At 35.0% G+C, this 14,454-nt stretch overlaps 1 long non-coding RNA gene across 4 annotated transcripts in view; it reads right to left on the bottom strand.

Moving 5' to 3' along the window:
• LOC147833395 (uncharacterized) overlaps positions 1 to 14,454 on the bottom strand; it is a 387,839-nt gene that overhangs the window by 62,550 nt on the left and 310,835 nt on the right. The window contains exon 6 of one of the 4 annotated variants that reach the window (XR_015511682.1): positions 3,603 to 4,971. The exons of 2 other annotated variants lie outside the window; for them this stretch is intronic. This is a non-coding gene — a long non-coding RNA (uncharacterized LOC147833395). Of the gene's footprint in view, positions 1 to 3,602; positions 4,972 to 14,454 lie in introns of those variants that run through there. One more of the 4 variants, XR_015511686.1, reaches the window with a different exon arrangement.

Raw genomic sequence — 14,454 nt, forward strand, 5'->3', positions numbered from 1 at the left:
TTCATGTGTATATATATATATATATATATATATATATATATATATATATATATATATATATATATATATATATATATATATATATATACACACACACACACACACACACATACATACAACATCAACATATATAAGATTGGAACCACTTGAGGGAGAGTATTGCATATTAATTATTGATTATATATTGATTATATATTGATTATATATATATATATATGCAGTAATATGCAGTACTCTCCCTCAAGTGGTTCCAATCTTATATATGCTGATGTTTTGTTCTAAAAGGGATAGTTTACACAAAACTGACAATTCCTCATTTACTGATCATTTACTTCTTTCAAACCTGCTTAAGTTTCTTTGTTCTATCAAGCACAATCATAAAAAAAAATTGCTGAAAACCTGTAACAATTGACTTCCATAGTATAGAAAAATCAAATACTAGTGTTTTTAGTGTATACTAGTATATATATATATATATATATATATATATATATATATATATATATATATATATATATATATATATATATATATATATATTACATTTCTATATAAAATATCTTGTTTTGTGTTTAACAGGAGAAGGAGAAAGACATTCAAACACATTTGGAACAAGTCAGTAAATAAAGAAATGTCAGTTTAGGATGAGTTAAACTGTTAAACCAGTTATGGAACAGGTGTTATTTAACACACGTAGAAATAGCTAGCCTGTTATTAATAAAATTAAAATCTGAATGATCTTAGGCTACTCATCTGCTAAGTGGTTCATCATTCACCCCTTTTTATCATCGTTATCATGTTCATTATGATTGTCAAAATCATTATCTCTCCTTCAAATCTGTTAATGATGGAGAAAAAAAATCTCTAGAAGAGTTTAGACCCTCACCACAAGATGGCAGTACTGTCAAAGACACAGCTGAACACAGACACTGTTTCTCCGTGATGAATGATGTCGCACACTACTTTTCAGCCATTTATCATCACAACACTCATGAAAATCAGCTACGGCATTAGTTCACCTACAAACCAAGGTTTTCACCTGCTTATTTTAACATGCACGCATATGCCTATTCAAGTGGTTTGTTATTCTCTTTTTTGTGTTTGGCTGAGTCACAATTTTCCATGAGACCTTTTTATGAAAGTGCATGGCTTGACACAACATTCAGGCTCTCATCACATTAATCCTAAATCCAATGTCCATTTAAGGACCGCCGGATGCCAGTCTTAAGCATGTGAAGGCCTTTCTCACTCTTCATATCTTCCTCAGATTTAACATGCTCTATAAAGACTGCCTTGTTCCTCTTCACTCAGATTCTGTTGTTTTCTCGCCCCCTCTTTTCTTTCGGCCTGTCCTGAAGACAAAGGCCTGCTTGTCTAGCAAGTGCTTAATATTCTGAAATGCTGAATCTCAGCTGTCACTTCGCTTTTAGCGACATCGTAAAATAATGATAATAAAAATCCAACTTGATCAAAAATCTCTCTCTAAAGCTGTAATCTGGAAATCTATCTGAAACAGAAATGTGTCGTTTCATTTTAACATGCCATTCTTGCATCAGAATTGTGGTGGACAGGAGAAGCTTTCATCTTCCAGGCTCAGAAATGTCTTTCTCAACCGTGACCAGTTCAGTGTAGTACATTGAGTGAGTCTGTAGGTCCTAATCATGTTGTACATTCCTCATTAAAAACCAGATCTGAACAGAAATCTCAGATGACAAAGAGATTGTGGGAGTTTTTTCAGAGGTCAGTCAAAGCGAACTGACTCATGTTGACAAGATGTTGGCTTTTTTGCTAAAAATGAAAATGCATGTTTAATTTTAATGTGGAGTCAAAGTGGCAACCTGCACAAGTGAGTTAAGTACAGTAACAAACCCACTGAATTTACTAACTGCTGATGATGAGAAATTAAAGCGGATAGAGGGAAAAATCATAACTCGTAATTACTCTGAAAATTAGCATCTGCCAAATGTAACATTTACATAAAAAAAACATATTAAATAAATCATTAAATTATGAAAACAAATCTAACAGAATGTTAAAAGATTGAATAAATGTACGAAATTGCATATATGAATAACGATCAATACCAGTGGTGTAAAAAGTGAGTCCCGGGCCCAATACATAAATAAAATAAAAGTGTACAGACCCCCCTAACTCCAACACTCACAATTGAAAAGACATTTATAGATGTTCACTTTAGAGAATCAAAACAATAAAAACACCACAAAACAACAGCTTATACCCAACAGCTTTATTAGGTACACTATACTAGTACCAGGTTGGACCCTCTTTTGCCTTCAGAACTGCCTTATTTCTTTGTGGCATAGATTTAACAAGGTACTATTTCTCAGAGATTTTGGTCCATTTTGACTTGAAAGCATCACGCAGGTGCTGCAGATTTGTCAGCTGCACACCCATGATGCGGATCTCCTATTCCACCACATCCCAAAGTTGCTTTATTGGATTGAGTCTGGTGACTGTGGATGCCATTTGAGTATAGTGAACTCATTGTCATGTTCAAGAAACTAGTCTGAGATGATTTGTGCTTTATTACATGACACATTATCCTGCTGGAAGTAGCCATCAGAAGATGGGTACACTGTGGTCATAAAGGAATGGACATGGTCAGCAGCAATACTCAGTAGGCTGTGGCGTTCACACGATGGTCAATTGGTACTAATGGGCCCAAAGTATGCCAAGAAAATATCCCCCACACCATTACACCACCACAACCACCAGCCTGAATTGTTGACACAAAGCAGGATGGATCCATGCTTTTATGCCTTTGATGCCAAATTCTGACCCTACTATCTGAATGTTGCAGCAGAATTCGAGACTCATAAGACCAGGTAACATTTTTCCAATCTTCTATCATCTTTCTATTGTTCTTCTATTGAGCTTGTGCGAATTGTAGCCTCGGTTACCTGTGCTTAGCTGACAGGAGTGGCACCCAGTGTGGTCTTCTGCTACTGTAGCCCATCCGCCTCAAGGTTGGATGTGTTGTGCATTCAGAGCTGCTTTTCTGCATAGCTCAGTTGTAACAAGTGCTTATTTGAGTTACTGTTGCCTTTCTATCAGCTCAAACCAGCAATTCTCCTCTGACCTCTGGCATCAACAAAGCATTTGCGCCCGCAGAACTGGCACTCACCGAATATTTTCTCTTCTTGGATCATTCTCTGTTAACCCGGTTGTGTGTGACAATCCCAGTAGATCAGCAGTTTCTGAAATACTCAGACCAGCCCGTCTGGCACCAAAATACATGCCATGTTCAGTCACTTAAATCACTTTTCTTCCCCATTCTAATTCTTGGTTTAAACTGCAGCAGATCGTCTTGACCATGTCTACATGCCTAAATGCACTGAGTTGCTGCCATGTGATTGACTGATTAGAAATTTGTGTTGAGCAGGTGTACCTACAGTAATAAAGTGGACGGTGAGTGAATATTTTAATTATATACTTCAAGTTTTGGGATCCAACTTCTTAAATGTTTGACAAAAAAAAAAAAAAAAAAAAAACTTGGTTATTGTTTGTTTTCCAGCACTAGGAGTAGCACAATAAAGTGAACTCTCTTGGCTGGCTTGCAGCAAAAAGGGCATTCACTTTGGTAAAACAGTAAATGGTAGTTTATTCCACTGTGGAGATCCCTGATAAAGAAGGAAATACACAATTCCCCTGCTTTTTAAGCATGTTTTCATTTCTTGTCATAGTTACTTGTTGTTTCATTGATTATGTGCACCTGATCCTTGTTTAGATAAGTACATTGCATTGAAAGGCCAGTTACCCCAAAACACAATTTCTCGGTTGTGTATTATTTTGCTATTGTCAATCTATTACGGTTTTCCCTGTAAGTAAAGTGGAGTTAGATTCTTCTTTGTCCTCATTTCCCCGAATTGCTGTACGACATGCTATCGACATGTACTACTACCAGTGCTCAATGTTTTTAGTTACCAGTGGAGAATAGCATAAACATTTTTCATACATTTTATAATCTCATAATATTTATAATACAATGCAGAATTTAACTTCACAAAATAACCCAACATTCTGAAATAATCGCTGCTGTAAAAAAGCTTGACAGTTCAAACCCTTATTCCGAAGAGGAACATAAAACAAGTTCATGAATTATAAACTCAAAGAGCGATGTGTAGACAGCACTTCATTCAAAAACGCATGTAGGCTTTTCAATCAAAGAGCAATAAATGGCTGCATAAATGGGCTCCCTAGAGAGGTAATGCAAAGGCAAATGTTAAGAGCAATTACACCTTTGTCATGTTCTTCTACACAAATTAGCCAATTTGACCAGGGCTGCTGACAAACATTACATCGGTCTCCATGGTTCCAGCATTGTGCATCTGCCTATGCCATCAATTCCTTTTTACTAACGAAAATGACGCACGCAATGCCATGTGAGAGCCGTAAGAAGTGTGTTCAAAGAAGAAAGCCATATTTTCCTGCAGATCCATTCTAGGAAATCATTGAAACTTAAAGTGTAAATTGGCTCCTGCCGTATATTGGCGCTCTGATGAATTCTCTCTGTTGTATTATATGGTTAGAGGGCTCTAAATCATACAGGCGAGATGGGCATAATCACCTTGCCGGCTGCTTCCTGTCTTCTAACTATCAATTCCCTCTCTTGTCTCCATCAATTTTCCTCTCCAAATGTCCTCTTAGTTCACTACCTTCCCGTTTTTTTGCCTCTGTCCAAGAAATCTGGGCTATCTCCACATCCAAAGCTCTTTCTAAATGTTCCATTCGGCTCCGTCAGACAATGATTTGGATCAAGGTTGGCGAGGTAATATCAAGAGGCTTGCATGTCCTATCATGTGGCGTAATTAAAGATCGCCAGCTCTTTGTTCAAAGTTATTAAATCGCAAGGTCCTGCGTGACGACAGCCTCTTCTCCTATGGCTCTCACCTTAGATTAGGCCTTTGTTGTTGCTGCATTTCCATCGTGTCCCACCTTTTCATTATCTCGCTGGGAAAAGCACAAAAGCAGAAATCAATATATTCTTCTGAACTAATCCCCTCCAACACAGTGGAAATAAGAAAGCTGAAGAGACTTGCCGCATGTTAAGGAACGCAGCACACACGCAGCTTAAGAGGCTTGGCATGATGCAAAACTTAGGCTTTCTAAACACTTAAATGTGCTGGAGGATTGTGTTTAATTAATGGACCAATGGTTAATGGTTTACATTTCTGAGATCACCCGAATTTGGGTTTGAGTAACATAAATGGTAAAGGCCCAGAAATACTTAATACTGTATAACAAGATATTTTGAGGATCTGGACAACTAAAAAACCTTTTAAGAGCTTCAGTTAAGTGAGGTTGCATTTATCTCATCAAAATTGAGAGCAAAGACATTTTTTTAATTATTTACATTTTATTTTTCTAAACTTTTTATTTAAAGAAACCATTAGTTTCAAATTTTAAACATAGATCATGGCATATTGAAGATTTGCTTCTGAAGATTTTAACATATTTTAAACTTGTTTTAAATTGTAATGATATTTAACACTTTGTAAAAGCAGCAATTATTAAAATTTTGGAAGAGCAAAACTATATAAGCTGAAATCTTGGTTCTGCTTACCTGAGGAGACATAATACTGTATGTTATTAAGTCTGGAAAGAAATATTTTAATAATTTTAAATGAATGAGTTGAAGGAGATACTACAAATAATATGCTATAGTAGCTTGATTTTTTATTTTTATTTGCAGTGTAACTTTACTTTATTTGTGATCAAATAAATGTGATCAAGTAAATGCATTCCGTGAGACTTCTTTTACAAAGTGACGATTTTCTAAAAAATCTCTGAAATCGTATGATGATGTTTGTCTTTTCTTTTTCATTTCTTAAAAAATGATTCTTTTTAATCATTTTTAATTTTTATTCTTTGCTGTTTTTATTTTCTAAGTTTTATTTTGTTGTTTTATTTATTTTGGTTTTTATTCCTGTTTATGTGAAGCACTTTGAATTACCATTGTGTATGAAATGTGCTATATAAATAAACTTGCTTTGCCTATTCCAAACCCTAAACTCATTTACTTAATTTACAATCAAATTTCAATCAAGAAAAAAAAAAATAGCTAAATCAACATCCTGAAATTGTTATCAAATCATCTTGAAAAAAATATTACAAAAATATGTTTTGACCGGAAGTTTACACTTTACATTGGAACTTACAATTTACATTGTAAATTATTTTTACATCTTAAGAATGTTAAGGCAACAGTTTTACTTACTTTTCAAGTAAAGTCAGCTACACTCTAAAAGATGACATTTGTTGTTTGTTCAAACTACTTTTTCAAAATGAGCTGAAACAACACAATTCTTAAGTGTTTTTGGGGCGAACCTCGATTTATCTTCAAACCACCTAAAATTGTAAAAAACAAAAAAGTTAACTTAATTTTATATATATATGTATATATATATATATATATATATATATATATATATATATATATATATATATATATATATATATATATATATATAATTATTAGCCCCCCATTAGATTTTTTTTTCTTTTTTTAAATATTTCCCAGACAATGCTTAACAGTGCAAGGACATTTTCACAGTATGTCTGATAATATTTTTGCTTCTGGAGAGAGTCCTATTTGTTTTATTTTGGTTACAATAAAAACAGTTATTAATTTTTAAAAAAACGTTTTAAGGTCAAAATTATTAGCCTCTTTAAGCTATTTTTTTCGATGTTTTTTCGAACAAACCGCCATTATACAATGACTTTCCTAATCTGGTTCTCGAATCTGAATGGTTGATAGCCGAGCGATATTCTGCAATATCAGAACTCGTACAGCCTCCTTGCCCTACTGTATTACTCCGCCCACATAGAATGACAGCAGATCCATAAACTCATTAAAGTTTGACAAATATTGCAGCTGTTGAACAACATAATTCACTTTTGATGTACTTTTTTTTTAGGTGAGAATGGAGTTGTTTAGATTGCAACCATGCAGCTTTTTTCATAAGGATATAGTGCCTTTTTAAAATATGTATAATATCAGAGATACAGGGCATCAGCATCCATCAGCCAGTCATACTGAGCTAAGACTGTTGACACTCCACCACAAGGTGGCAACAGAGACCGCATAACAAGCCCTTAGAGGAGAAACAGGTAAGTGACATTCTAAGTCGATCTCTCTCTTTTGTTGTAGTGTTGTATTTATACCATGTAGTGTTTCTAGTAGTATTTGTGGAAGTGTTTGCTTTAGTTTTTTCAGGGTTATTGTCAAATCCATATTGCAACAGAGAAATACTAAGAAATGTCTCTAGACTAATGGAATTTCTCACATAAAATGACACAAAATAGTTTTGTCATCACTAGATATAACGATAGAGAATATTTCAAATACTAGCTCTAAAGTGAAGTAGCAACAGTTTTTGCTGTTTTGACGTCAGCTGCAGGTGTGAATGAATGGCGGAAGAAAGTGGTTCCTCATACAAAATGACTTTTTTGACTGTGTTTGACCTTTTTTTTTTTACATACATGATTATGCCGTTGAAGTGTTGTATAAACACAAAATCACACTAGTAAGCGGTGCAATATGGCTGTATATTGTCAGCGGTGGGACACTAAGGCACTTGGCCTGCAACCTCATGCCATATATATATATATATATATATATATATATATATATATATATATATATATATATATATATATATATATATATAATAAATTATATATAATATATATTATTTGCATTATTGCTCTAGGATACATTTTACTGTACATAAAAATGCTCTTAACTACTTTAAGTCCAACATGACGTTTCAAAGTTAATCTTATATAAAAAATATCTGAGTGTATCCAACAGTGAGGGCCCATTAAAAACAATCCAGACTCTTGTGCATAATTTGTAAGCAATTATTTATGGATGAGAGCCAATGACTGCAGATCACAAGAAAGTGGCAGAATTATCTGCTCATATACATTGGATAGCCCAAAAGGTGAAGAAAATGTGTTAGGGCTTAAAGACTTGGGGGACTCGTGTAATGCCGTTTTCAGCCATTTAACAGTTGGAGGAGATTTAAGATCCATGGCAGAATCAATGCGGAGAGGATAAAGTGCTTTGGTTGTCCACACAGCCTGAAGATCAGTGTAAACATTACGGGCATTTAGTTGTCTAATGATTGCGCGAGGGGGTGTATTTTAGCTCTGCGCCGAGAGGTGCTCCGTCTTGCTTGACTTAAATGACACGGATGGCCTCATTAAGACGGAGTAATGGCTTCATGACAGAGGACATGTGCCGAGATGTTATTCTTTCCAATTATTGCTTTCAGTAGTAGAAGATTATAGAATGGACATTTGTTTTTAAAAAAAGGAACAGGTTAGAGGCAGCATTTCCCTCACCGATTTCATTTCTGCTAGTAATCAAAAGGCAGTCTAGGTTTGTGTAGCGCCTAGTGGATATGATCAATACCAAAATATGAGGTCACTTTCTTCCAGTGCACTAATGATGTATTCAGCACTTACTCCATCCTCTGCTGTACAATTATTCTGGCAAACTTTACAACACTGTGTCCATGTTACACATTCTGCATGCTATTTAATGAATGACATACTATAAATGATAAATGAAAGGTAAATGATGACGCAAAACTAGTACGAATTATTATCGATCAGATTTAACTACGTTTCATCCCAAGGTTGACATTTAGAGGTTTCGTCCGAGAGCATCTTGTGGATCAAATAAGGGGCTGGTCAGACCTGAAACAAGTTAAATATATAAATGTACTGTCTAGCCATCTAATGCAGTCAATGAATCAAACATGACATCTAAAGTGGCACCAGGTCAAAGACGAGACGTCCCATTTTGGTGTCTGCATCATATTCAATTTACAAATATGATTTTTATATTTATAGAAAGCATTTGGAATGCAGGTAAAGTGTGTACTCTAATGTTTCAGAGTACTTTTGTGAGGAAAAAAATAAGATGACTTTCAGCATAATGAAGAAAAATTGAACAGCTTTTATAATAAGCTGTACTTATTCAAATTAATGAAACAAATAAGTGATCATAATATTATGATATTTAAATTATTAAAAACCCCTTGCTGATGAGTAAATAGTGGCAAGAACACTGGCAAAAATCACCTTTGAATGTTAACACTCGATTAAATGGGTGTTATCAGAGGTTATAAGCTGATACATATGGGCCAATAAGAGCCTACTGGTAGGCTCAGAAGGCTGTTATCGTTCATCTTAATGGTTAATTAGCTATACTAATAGAGAAGAATCCAGATCCAGATGACTGTGGCTGTTGGATTTAGGGTTGGAATGGGGTAGACATAAAAAAATATAACTAATAGGAAATTTAATAAATAATATAAATAATTGTTGTGGTTAATCAGCTATACTAATAGAGAAGGCTCCAGATCCAGATCTGTTTTTACATTACTGTGATGGTTGGGTTTAGGGTTGGGGTAGGGGTAGACGTTAATAAAATATAATTAATGAGATCTTTAATAAATAGTATACTTAATTCTTGTTAACTTTCGGCCGCAGCTATATGTGATCTATAGTTCATTAACCATGTGGATGGTTAATAATAGCTTTCTGAGAACCACCAGTAGGCGCAGAAGGTCCCTACAGACCTATATCGATCAGTTGATAACCACTGATAACACCCATTCAATCAAGTGACAGCATTGGAATCGGCTGAAAATATTTACAATGACTATTAGTTCATGTTTTGGAGAGAATACATTATATTTTTAAAGGTGTATTCTGTAAATTATGCTAAAAATGTATGTTAATCATTATTTCAAATGAAATTAGAACATTTTGAAGGTTAAAATGCTCATGAAATATCCATTTATTTGCTAATAATGATAACTAGATTCTTAAAGTTTGAGAACAAACTTTGAGGCTGGCTTGTGAAAGCCTGATGGTAATAGTTTATTTAGTTTAAACAGTTTTAAAAAGTATGAATAGATAGATAGATAGATAGATAGATAGATAGATAGATAGATAGATAGATAGATAGATAGATAGATAGATAGATAGATAGATAGATAGATAGATAGATAGATAGATGGATAGATTATGGAGGGATGGATGGATGGTGTGCTAGCATGAGTCAAACAAGCCAACCCCCGCTTCTCTACGATGTTCTAATACTGAGATATAGCTGCTGTTATATCGTTGCTAGGTTAGTCTGTTTTGTTGCCATGGAGTGGATTGTCAGCTTAGACTGATGATGTATCAAAGCTTCTTGCCAGTAGGAACAGTTAAAAGCAACACCCATGTCTCTATCACACTGCAGCATGACGATATCAATCTGAACCTCTATAATTGCAGTCTATGGGACCGTTGCTAGGGTGCCGTATCTGGTTGTTAGGGGTGTGGCTAGAAAGTTAAAAGCTCATCAGTTATTGGTAGTGAGTTAAATGAGCCCAGTTAGAAGTCTGTGCAACAGTCTGATGTAGAGTTATGAGCTCACAAAGTTTGACCCAATGTAAAGTCAATGAGAGTCTTTTGCAGTGGAAGTCTATGGGACGTTTCTAGAAAAGTCCCAAAAGTGGTTGCTAGGGTGTGGCCAGAAAGTTAAAAGCTCATCAGTTATTGGCAGTTAGGTAGTCTGAGTTAAATGAGCCCAGTTAGAAGCCTGTAGGACAGTCTGATGCAGAGTTATGAGGTCACAAAGTTTGGTCCAATGTTAAGTCAATGGGATTTTTCAGACGGTCCCGGGACGTTTTTTGGAAAACCAAAAGTCGGATCAGTCGGAAAAGATATAGCAACCCGAGTCAGACCAGTTTGGAGGTCTGGTGTGAGTTTGGTGGTCATAGCTTGAAAGCTCTAGGAGGAGATAGAGTTTAATTTTTAGTCTCAGAAGAAAAATAGGATAACAATAGTCTGGCTTGCTACACAAGCCAGCCTAATAATATGCAGTGTTGGGCACGTTCCTTGAAAAGAATAAATAGTTACAGTTAGTTACTTCTCACAAATAGTAATTGACTTAGTAACTGAGATACATATGAATAAAAGTAACTAACTAGATTCTTAAAGTTTGAGAACAAACTTTGAGGCTGGCTTGTGAAAGCCTGACAGTAATAGTTTATTTAGTTTAAACAGTTTTAAAAAGTATGAAAAGATAGATAGATAGATAGATAGATAGATAGATAGATAGATAGATAGATAGATAGATAGATAGATAGATTAGCATGTTATTAGCGTGATTCTAGCGTGAAATACCATGTTGTTAGCATGATTCTAGCATGAATTAGCATGTTACTAGCATGATTTTAGCATGAATTAGCATGTTGTTAGCATGATTTTAGCATGAATTAGCATGTTACTAGCATGATTCTAGCATGAATTAGCATGTTGTTAGCATGATTCTAGCATGAATAAGCATGTTGTTAGCACGATTCTAGCATGAATTAGCATGTTACTAGCATGATTCTAGCATGAATTAGCATGTAACTAGCATGATTTTAACATGAATTAGCATGTTACTAGCACAATTCTAGCATGAATTACCATGTTACTAGCATGATTCTAGCATGAATTAGCATGTTATTAGCAATATTCTAGCATAAATTAGCATGTTGTTAGCACGATTCTAGCATGAATTAGCATGTTGGTAGCACGATTCTAGCATATATTAGCATGTTACTAGCATGATTCTAGCATAAATAAGCATGTTGTTAGCATGATTCTAGCATGTATTAGCATGTTACTAGCATGATTCTAGCATAAATAAGCATGTTGTTAGCATGATTCTAGCATGAATTAGCATGATACTAGCATGATTCTAGCATGAATTAGCATGTTGTTAGCATGATTCTAGCATGAATTAGCCTGAATTAGCATGTTACTAGCATAATTCTAGCATAAATTAGCATGTTGTTAGCATGATTCTAGCATGAATAAGCATGTTGTTAGCACGATTCTAGCATGAATTAGCATGTTACTAGCATGATCCTAGCATGATTTAGCATGTTACTAGCAATATTCTAGCATTGATTAGCATGTTGTTAGCATGATTCTAACATGAATTAGCATGTTACTAACATGATTCTAGCATGAATTAGCATGTTACTAGCAATAATCTAGCATGAATTAGCATGTTGTTAGCATGATTCTAGCATGAATTAGCATGATTCTAGCATGAATTAGCATGTTACTAGCATAATTCTAGCATGAATTAGCATGTTGTTAGCATGATTCTAGCATGAATTAGCATGTTACTAGCATGATTCTAGAATGAATTAGCATGTTACTAGCATGATTCTAGCATGAATTAGCATGTTGTTAGCATGATTCTAGCATGAATTAGCACGTTACTAGCATGATTCTAGCATGAATTAGCATGTTGTTAGCATGATTCTAACATGAATTAGCATGTTACTAGCATGATTCTAGCATGAATTAGCATGTTGTTAGCATGATTCTAGCATGAATTAGCATGATTCTAGCATGAATTAGCATGTTACTAGCATGATTCTAGCATGAATTAGCATGTTGTTAGCATGATTCTAGCATGAATTAGCATGTTACTAGCATGATTCTAGCATGAATTAGCATGTTGTTAGCATGATTCTAGCATGAATTAGCATGTTACTAGCATGATTCTAGAATGAATTAGCATGTTACTAGCATGATTCTAGCATGAATTAGCATGTTGTTAGCATGATTCTAGCATGAATTAGCACGTTACTAGCATGATTCTAGCATGAATTAGCATGTTGTTAGCATGATTCTAACATGAATTAGCATGTTACTAGCATGATTCTAGCATGAATTAGCATGTTGTTAGCATGATTCTAGCATGAATTAGCATGTGACTAGCATGATTCTAGCATGAATTAGCATGTTGTTAGCATGATAGATAGATAGATAGATAGATAGATAGATAGATAGATAGATAGATAGATAGACAGACAGACAGACAGACAGACAGACAGACAGACAGACAGACAGACAGACAGACAGACAGACAGACAGACAGACAGACAGACAGACAGACAGACAGACAGATAGATAGATAGATAGATAGATAAATAGATAGATAGATAGATAGATAGATAGATAGATAGATAGATAGATAGATAGATAGATAGATAGAGGTAGATAAATAGATATAGATAGATAGATAGATAGATAGATAGATAGATAGATAGATAGATAGATAGATAGATAGATAGATAGATGGAGTGCGAGCATGAGTCAAACAAGCCAACCCCCGCCTCTCTACGATGTTCTGATGCTGAGATATAGCTGGTGCCATATCGTTGCTAGGTTAGTCTGTTTTGTTGCTATGGAGTTGATTGACAGCTTAGACTGATGATGTATCAAAGCTTCTTGACAGTATGAACAGTTAAAAACAACCCCCATGTCTCTATCACACTGCAGCATGACAATATCAGTCTGAACCTCTTTAATTGCAGTCTATGGGACAGTTGCTAGGGTGCAGTATCTGGTTGTTAGGGTGTGGCTAGAAAGTTAAAAGGCCATCAGTGATTGGCTGCTGGCTAGACTGAGTTAAATGAGCTCAGCCATTAGTCTGTAGGACAGTCTGATGCAGAGTTATGAGCTCACAAAGTTTGATCCCATGTAAAGTCAATGAGAGTCTTTTGCAATGGAAGTCTATGGGACGGTTTCTAGGGTCCAAAAGTGGTTGCTAGGGCGTGGCCAGAAAGTTTAAAGGTGATCAGTCATTGGCAGTTTGATAGTCTGAGTTAAATGAGCCCAGTTAGAAGTCTGTGTGACATTCTGATGCGGAGTTATGAGGTCACAAAGTTTGATCCAATGTTACGTCTATGGGATTTTTCCGACGGTCCCGGGACGTTTTTCGGGAAACCGAAAGTCGGATCAGTCGGAAAGGATATAGCAACTCGAGTCAGAATAGTTCGGAGGTCTGACCCAAGTTTGATGGTCATAGCTTGAATGGCCTAGGAGGAGATAGAGTTTAATTTTTAGTCTCAGAAGAAGAATAATATAGAAAAATAAAAATAACTAGATTCTTAAAGTTTGAGAACAAACTTTGAGGCTGGCTTGTGAAAGCCTGACGGTAATAGTTTATTTAGTTTAAACAGTTTTAAAAAGTATGAAAAGATAGATAGATAGATAGATAGATAGATAGATAGATAGATAGATAGATAGATAGATAGATAGATAGATAGAGAGATTAGCATGTTATTACCATGATTTTAACGTGAAATAGCATGTTGTTAGCATGATGCTAGCATGAATTAGCATGTTACTAGCATGATTTTAGCATGAATTAGCATGTTGTTAGCATGATTTTAGCATGAATTAGCATGTTACTAGCATGATTTTAGCAATAATTAGCATGTTGTTAGCATGATTTTAACATGAATAAACATGTTGTTAGCACGATTCTAGCATGAATTAGCATGTTACTAGCATGATTCTAGCATGAATTAGCATGTTACTAGCATGATTTTAGCATGAATTAGCACAATTCTA

This window comes from Danio rerio, chromosome 16, assembly GCF_052040795.2.
Source record: "Danio rerio strain M-AB ecotype USA chromosome 16, GRCz13ab, whole genome shotgun sequence".
In the NCBI taxonomy this organism is placed as follows: Eukaryota; Metazoa; Chordata; class Actinopteri; order Cypriniformes; family Danionidae; genus Danio; species Danio rerio.